Below are 8,848 nucleotides of genomic sequence, written 5' to 3'. Positions count from 1 at the left end.
CAAAAGACATTTCAAAGCTTGCTTTGGTTGACCATCAAGCCTTTTCAGGAAGGTTGGTAGAAGCAGCATCACTTGGTTCTTTGTGATACAGAGGTGTGGGTATGAAATGGGCAAGAGCAAAGACGTTTTCTCGATGATAAAGCTGTTTCAGAGACTGGCTACAGAAGCTAGGGAGTCTCATGACAAGTGTTTCTGAGACATTCAAAATTATTGTGTTACTGTTAAACAGAACTAAATACCAAAATGGCAGCTAACATGACTGAGGGGGGTCACCGTTCATCTGGAATCTTCCTACATGTGGTCTGGTAGGACTCTTCTGAGGGATACTAAGCTGGGACCTGCTCCTTTCTAAAGATAAGAAAAATGATGAAATGATAAATAACCCACTCAAGACTGATTGGGAGGAGGCAGGGCTTGAACCTGGTAAGCAGGTCTGTGGAAGACAAATTCTCATCCAAGAGATTTGAAGTGGCTGCTGATAACTCTGATGTTATATGAATATACACTGTACTAACTGCCCTGTTCATGCCTTTGTTTCCTGAGGTTAAAGGTAATGACTTGCTCCAGTTCCTTGCCTTCACAAATATTGTCCATTTAGGATGAAATGATGGGTCTATCATGTTTTTCTTTACCATGTCAATGTATAACACATTGAAATGAACAGTAACTGAGAATGATGATGAGTGTCCATTAAAAGAGAACAAATTAAAGCCTGACGACACATCTTTACAAACACCTCAGCAATGCACATGACAGTTGTCTGATCCTTAAGGACACATTCAAAGAAAATGGCACTTTGAACTATAAATTTATTTGCACGGAAGTAGCAAGGCGTCACATGCCCTTGCATCTATTTCATATGTGATTCGGAGCCTGGTTTTGACAGCTAGTTCTAATAATAAAAAGGTTTTAAATGTAAGGTATAACAGCGTTCCAATCAGCGCCTAATCAGGGTTATGCTTTTCAAATTATATTGTATCTGCCTTCACCTCCTGCCTGTTATCTGCAATAAAAACAGAAGTGCTTGAGAAAAATCCTTGATCTGTGCACATATATTTTTAATATTAATATGTCAGGCCAATGGCAATAAGGATATTAGGGAAATGACGGAATTCTCCCCCAGCTGGACATGTTAATTGAGAAGCCAAGTTTGGGAGGCAAAGTTCACATTTGTGCAGATGGCGGGACAATGCCGAGTGGCGGCATAGGTCAGTGTCAGCCTCAGTCCCAGCTCTAATGGCTTGAGTCTCTGAGTCAGCTGGTCCCTCTGGGCTGTGTAGGTTGGGGAAGGCTGTCTCTCCAGTGTTTCTGCCCTTGACTCTGGGGTAGTAATTTCTCTTGAAATGTCAACGTGCCTTCTTTAAGAAAAGGGGGAGGAGGGCAGTCGGAGAATGAAAACAGGGGAGAAAATAAGTTTTATCTTTCTTACAAGAAGATGTTAATATTCACATCACTCTCTCTTCACTTTCAACAATGAAAATTAAAACACTAAGCACCTTAATGGAGGAGTGGAGAATGTTATAATCATCTCAACAGAAGGAGATGAGCTCTCAGGAAGCCAAGATCTTTGACTGGTCCTATACATGCTTCCTTTTAGATCTGGTTACGTTTAGAATTTATCTACATTTATTGCCAGTCTCCCACCTACCTCTTATTGCCTTTAATATGATTTGCGTATCACTTTCCACTCATTAAATACAACAGTGTGGGACCACCGGTCATTAGTAGTTTCGGTTTCCTAAGTGATATAATTATTTATTATCTCTAATTAAAATTCAGAGTTTGGCTTTCAGTGTGAGTTGGGATGGGAAGCCCATTTTAATGAAAAGATCAATTGTGAGTTCTAAATTTCTTTATGAAGGAGATAACTTATGTAATCATGGGTAACCTTTTTCAAGAATATTATCTCACTATTTATAAAACAATGCCTCCTTTACTTTAGAAATTTCCATTTGCATATGAAAAAGACATATTTATTGATGCTTTTGACTGATGCGCATTTTCCATTCAGGAATGCTCTTTTCAAATCATTCACACAGCTTTGGATTTCTCTTTTGAAAAGGTGCTATGATTCTTTTAAAGATTTCATATGCACGTCTACGTATGCAGATACACAAGTAGCCGTTAAAGAGGCTTTCAATGGTTGATCTCTTTTTTTTTCTTTTTAATTTCTAATTTGAAAATCCTGAACCCTTTGTGTTTCCGAAGCTGCTTGGAATAAGCAATAGTTCCTGATACTTTCTTCCATTCACAACCCTATTACTATATTTCTTTTCTTCTGGAGAACAAACCACACTGGTGTCTAACCAGGACAGTTTTAACTGAGCCTGTCTTGGGCTTCTACTGGATCAGTCAATTCATTTCCCCACATTATTTTTCCTGCTGAATTGCTTATGTCATTTCACTATTGAACACATTCAAGGACAAAAGAAATTGCTGTGTCACTCGGTACAAAAAGATGTCCTTCTGAAATTATTCCCATAGATTCCAATAAAGTAGAGTTGTAAGCAAGTACATTTCCACTCCTACATATAACTTTTCATGTTTCCAGTCATAATGCTGTTTCCTGAGTTCCTGTGGAGTGACAGACACCATGGCTTACCCATCACCTCCAACAAAAGGACATTCATGAATGGAACTTTTATCTCCCTGCCTCATCTTTCCTCAAGCCCTCTGCGACTTCCATATCAATGCTATAATTGTTGCGGATTTTTTACACGTGAATTCAGGACCTATGATGCAGAGCTTAGAAATAGGCTGAGTAAGCTGAAGAAGTTTCCCCTGAGTTTTCCTAAAATTTATCAAGAAAAACAAAATGATTCTTGACTTTGTCATCTAATCACACCTGTGTGGTCCCTTCTAATTAAGCAAGTTAACATATTTGGCATCTATGTTTTGTGCATGAGAATGTCAGGCTTTCAGATTACTTCATTTGGGGACCACAATGAAAAGGTCCATATAAATATCTTTATCCAGGTTGTGATAGACAATGTCCTTGCCAGAAGAAGAATCAGGCACATACCCAAAATATCCATCTAGATCAACCAAAGCTGGGATTTTGCATTTCCAGGGTTACTGGTAAAGAGACCATGATGTTTCTTTAAGGGGAAGGCTTTCCATTAAATACCTTTATTTTACAGACCTAGATATCAAAGTCATATGGACAAATACTTATCAGATATAACTTACTTATTTAATTAAGTAAGTTAATTTACTTTTGTTCACTTGTTTTTGAGACAGACACTCGCAGGATAGCTGAGACTGGCCTGAAATTCTTGATGTAGTACAAGGGGGCCTTGAAGTCTGGACAATCCTCATGGCTCAGCCTTTTCAGTGCTAGGATTATGGGCATGATCCACGAAGCCTGGCTTATTTTATACATTGTGGACTCTTTAATTTTATTTTATTATTCATATGTATTTAAGATGGTTGCTGAATGCCAGGAACTAAGTTAAGTGATTGGGAGAAATAATGTTAAGAGTAGTTTTGTCCTTGATCTCAGAAAATGGTAGGGGAAGTTGGCATACACCTAACTAAATCTTTGGCAGTGACAGACAAGGAAGCACAGCAGAGGAAGAAGTCAAGTTGTGTGGCTTTTAAATGGATACAGCACTTGGCTTGCAAGGCAGTTAGCATTGTGTTCACAAGAAAGGTGCTGAGGATCAGACCAAGGGAATGTCAATCACAGCTCTGCCGCAGACCAGGTGGGTGGTTCCTGTTTCTGTGTTCTCATCTGGAGAATGAACATGCAAATCATTTCTGCTTCAGCCAGTGCACCTAGAGCAATGGGTCTGAACTGCAGAGAGGCTGTGGAAGTGGCAGACGGGCGCTGTGAAATACAGCCTCCTGAGGAATACGGTTGAGATAGGAGATGACAACCGAGTTTTTTTAAGTGTTGGGTCTGCTTTGTAAAACCTCTTAAAAGAAAAGATGAAAAACAAAGTCTACCTGAATCAAAGAGGAAATAAGAAAAAAGTCAATACATATTGGTGAAAACATTGTGAATTTTAATTTAGAAAAGAAGCTGGATTTAATAGACCACCACCACAGGCAGTACTACAAATTAGTTCATTCAAAGTTGTGAGCGTACTGACCTGGAAGTGGATGTACATACATAGTGAAGTCAACAGTGCCTTCTACATGTCAAATGATTGTGTTTTCATGGTGAGTATCTGGAAGGGACTTCCTCCTTAGAGCTGTGTATAGCATGTGCTTGCTAAAAACAGAACTACAAATTAATTAAAAACCTCTAATAAGGGAGTAAAGTCTGACGCAAGAGGTGTGTCATTTATAAAATATTTTGATTCGCAATTGTTAATCTGGATTACTTGGTTTTATTTATTTTCATGTCTCTAACTTTTATTTTAACTTAGGAAGATGAGCCTTAACATCTCCCATTAAACTAATAAAGATACCAGGTTGGTAATACAGAACGATACATCAGTCTTCACAGTAAAAAATAAAACACTCCTTTGGTCTTAGCTCTTTTACACTCACTTCTGTTTCTATAATTTCATATTTTAGGATGCTCCAGCATAACAGGTAAACCTGATACTACAAAACATGAATAAAAACAGGTAGGGTGGCATAAATCATTCCGCTGCTTTTTCTTTCAAATAGCAATCGAGTGTTTAGAGTAGCTTTCAGTCTCGCATTCTCCCTCTTTCCCCCAAAGTACAAAATTCATCTCAGCTGTCTTCATCATGTATTTTTTCATCTAATCATTTAAATGATTCCTGGTACCCCTGTTAAACATTAATGAATGCTGCATTAGTGTCAATGGTAGATCTAAGACATTCTAAACTTAATTTCAGACTTGATCTCTTGTAGTAATAGTGGATAAATATTGCTGCACTGTTCTCAGTGTTAATGCAAATCATAGAAGCCTCAGTGTGTCCACTGACAATTCATTTAATGCTCTGGTCAACTTGATTAGCATTGATTCAGCGTATATAAGGGTTGTTACAGAATCTGGGCTGCATGTGGTCAGTAACAATATAATTACTTACTGTAAGCATGTCCACAGATATGCTCTATATTTCATTATTATTACCACAGCTTATTCACATGAAATGATGGTAGGTCTTCACATCCACAGTCTTTGACCACAGCCCCAAGCAGGTGTTTGCTTAATACTTTGGTCAAAGATCAGTGAGTTAAAGGTTAGGTCATGGAGAGTGAGAATAGAGGGGTCACTGCACTTGCAGGAGAAGGGTGAGACTTGATCTCCTTGGGTCTGGAATGGTCGAACCCCAAGGTCACCCATTAGTGATCCTGCCTTTAAGGACTATGAGATGTCAACAATAAATTCACCGTGCCAGAACCTTTAACCCTCTTAATGCTGTGAACACTGGGAGTCAAGGCCAAAACCCTTGAGGAATGGACCCAGGGAGAATTATTCAAACAATTGTCTGTGAGATGTGGCCTTTGTGTGCTAAGGACTTGCTTCTGTTAGGGCAGACAGCTAAGAAAAAAAAATGTTAATGTTTGATGTTCAAACTTCCCATGTACATAATACATCAAGCACAGGCCATAGACATGGTGAAAATACCACTATTGAATTTTAACGGCTTCATTTTCATCACAACTGTAACCCAGTAACAAAATTCTTAATATAAGATGCATCCCTGCCCACATCAGGCCAATCAATCCATTAGCGATAATGGAATTAACATATGACAAAAAAAAATTTCTACCTTAGTAAAGAGTAACATAGTGAAGTCCACACATTTTGAAAAAGACTAATACTTAGATCTCATTTTACTTAACATAAAAATTACTCTACCAAGTAGCAATCTCCAAGTTTATTATCAAGATTTGAAAAACATGGATAAAGACAGTGACCATACAAGCACAGATATTACTTAAGAAAATGTGGAAGTCCCCACCCTATCATAGTTTAAAATGTAAATTGAAACATTTTGAGCTGAAGAGCCCCATACATGTCTTAATTGTATACTATGATAATTTCTAAACTTCAGTGATGTATTAAGTTCATCACTTACATTATAACATCTTTACCTACAGCTCACAGCCTCATATAGGGTCCAATAACTGAAGGCTCAAATTGCAAAACACTTGGCAACAGACAATAACCAAAAATCAGTTCATGGATTTCTGAAGAATCTGTGGTGTTCTGGCAAAGCTCACGCATATTGCATCATAGGTTCTGAACACAGAGCAGGCACAGTTGGTCCTGCACATGCCATTATGTGGTGTATGACACATTCATTCAAACTCAGGACTGTTGTGTGCTATGAACTGCTGTGTCTTAATATGCATACAAAATTTCCTGCTCATAATGGATTTATTATGCAAAATAAGTCCTTTTTGTATTCCTCAGTATCTAAGTATCAAATTAATATATATCTCTGGATTGTGTTCTGTTAGCAAGTTTGAAATTAAAATTTTATGTTTGAGTTGCTGATTTGAGTTTATTAAAAAATAACATTAGATGAGTTTTGACATGAGATTAGGGCAGAATTTTCAATAATTTCTGAAATAGTTCTAGACATACTTCTGCATTTAGTACTACATACTTATGCAAAGCAGTGTTCTCAGAATTGATGAGAACAAAATCAAAACATCAATCAACTCTGAAGAACACACTGAAGATGCTTTACATGTTTTGGTATCAAATATTCATCCAAGATTTAATTTTTTATATAAAAATGAACGAATACATCCATCTCATTATTATGTAAATGTACTTTTGTCGTGGTAAATGATAAAATCATATGTAGATCAAAGACTTTCTTTATTACTTACTATCAGTAAATATTAAGCTCATATGTCTATATTATAGAGCTATATACTGGGGTTACATAAAAATCTCTCAAGAGAAAGGAGAGTAAGGACAGTCCAAGGAGTCCTACTATAGATATCCAGATTGGACATGCTTAGACTTAGTTCAACTGTGAACATGCCTTTTAAATTGAACTTTTGAAACCCTTAACGTAGCTTCTCTACTCCTCAAACCCAGAATTTTTTTTTTAGTTCAATCCATTGCTGGAAAGCAAGTTTTCTTCAGTATGTCCCTAGTATGGCTCAGGGTCTGAGAAAAATCATCTATTGTCTTAGAGATAGAATCTAACCTATGGGGTGTGGGGTGGGGAGCAGGGCCTGGTCCCTTGGGAAGACTGACATTTTTCTCTTAGCAGCCATTAGTTAACTGTAACTTTTCATCTATGAGAGGACGTTTGTGAGATTTCCCCCATCTATTCTGGATGTCAACTGGTGGTGTCATTGTGTTTGTCTTTGTAGGCAAACATGTTGAGATTTTATGGGTGTCGCTCTCCTAGCATACAGAAGACAATATCTCACAGCAAAAGCCCTTGTTCTCTGCCTCTTATCTTCTCACTCCCTCTTCTGTGATCCCCTCTGAACACTGGGTATATGCTGTGTTGTGGATGTGTTAACTGGGTGTGGACATCCTATGATCAGTTATTCTCTGCATTTTGACTAGTTATGACTTTCTGCAAGGGTCTCTGCACAAAAAGAAGCTGTTTTGATGAGTAGTGAGAGAGACACTTATCTTTGCATAAAAGGATAAGTTTATAGAATCAAGATAGAAATTCTAAGGATTTATGAAAGTGTCAGTAGTGTGTTCTACTTTAGGCCCAATACCTAACCAGGCACATTTACAATACTAGGCATCAATTCCCTCCTACTGAGTGGGCCTTATGTCCATTTAGATGGTTATTGGTCACTCCAAAGATATAAATATCAATATTGCACCCTTGGAAATATTTTGTCATGCTGGTCATTCTTGTGATTCATAGGTACCACAGGTGAATAGGATTATTGATTGTTTTTTCTTCCTACGGAACTTTCACAGTGCCTTCAGATACTATGAGAGTTAGTCCTCAAAGAGGAGGCTTCCAGGTTAGTGCCCCTCAATTCTTTCAAGTCTTGTGCCCAAAGTGTGTGTACCTTGAACAACAGGGTCTCCCCATCGCGTTCTTGGAAGTAACACAGGCCAATGGCAACAGATACATTGTTTTGGGAGGTTTCTTGTGCCTGGCACTGGGGTTTTGTCAGGTATTCTGTGGCTCTGGAAGGGGAGTATTATCATCTCAAATTGCAAGACTTCATTTCAATTATTTATGTACATGTATTGTACACACACACATATGTGATATATATATATATATATATATATATATATATATATATATATATATATACTTTAAGTAAACATAAAGCAATGTGCTTGTCTGTGGTTTATTCACACATCCTTGATGTTATTTATCCTTCCTCCCTCATCTCTACCTTTGTATTTCCCTACCACCCTGCCCTCTGCAGTTAAAATACTCCCCTGTTTTAAAAAGCATTTTTGATGGGGTTAGTTGAATTTTACAATGAAGGACCTACAGATGAGGGGTGACAACTGCATTTATTATTCATATTTGCATTTGGTGGAAGATATTAGAGAATGTTTTAAATGATACTGTTATAAGCCAGGGAGAAAAGAAAAGACATGATTGATTTACCAGCAAGGGGGTACCTAACGATTCACTAGTGTGGGGGTACCAGGCCTAGCAAAGCAACTCTCAGTTACCTTTCAGAAGAATCTCTATTACTATCACAGTCTTTGTAACTCTTTGGCACCTGAAAGAATACTGAAGAAGTGACTTGCCCAGATTCACAGCCCATCAATGCAGAGACTTGGTTTGAACCTAAATTATGCAACCATCCCAAAACTCTTGTGTCCTTTGTATGCAACTCCATTAGGTCTCCCTGGAGCAGAGATAGGCAGAAACTTCATAAGAGGATGCATTTTTGAACAATATAAATCAAATTCATGTTTGGTCCTTTAGGAAACCTATTCAATGAAAAAAAAACTATA

This window comes from Peromyscus leucopus, chromosome 1, assembly GCF_004664715.2.
Source record: "Peromyscus leucopus breed LL Stock chromosome 1, UCI_PerLeu_2.1, whole genome shotgun sequence".
NCBI lineage: Eukaryota > Metazoa > Chordata > Mammalia > Rodentia > Cricetidae > Peromyscus > Peromyscus leucopus.
The sequence above is the reverse complement of the archived record's forward strand: the minus strand, read 5'-3'. Positions refer to the sequence as shown.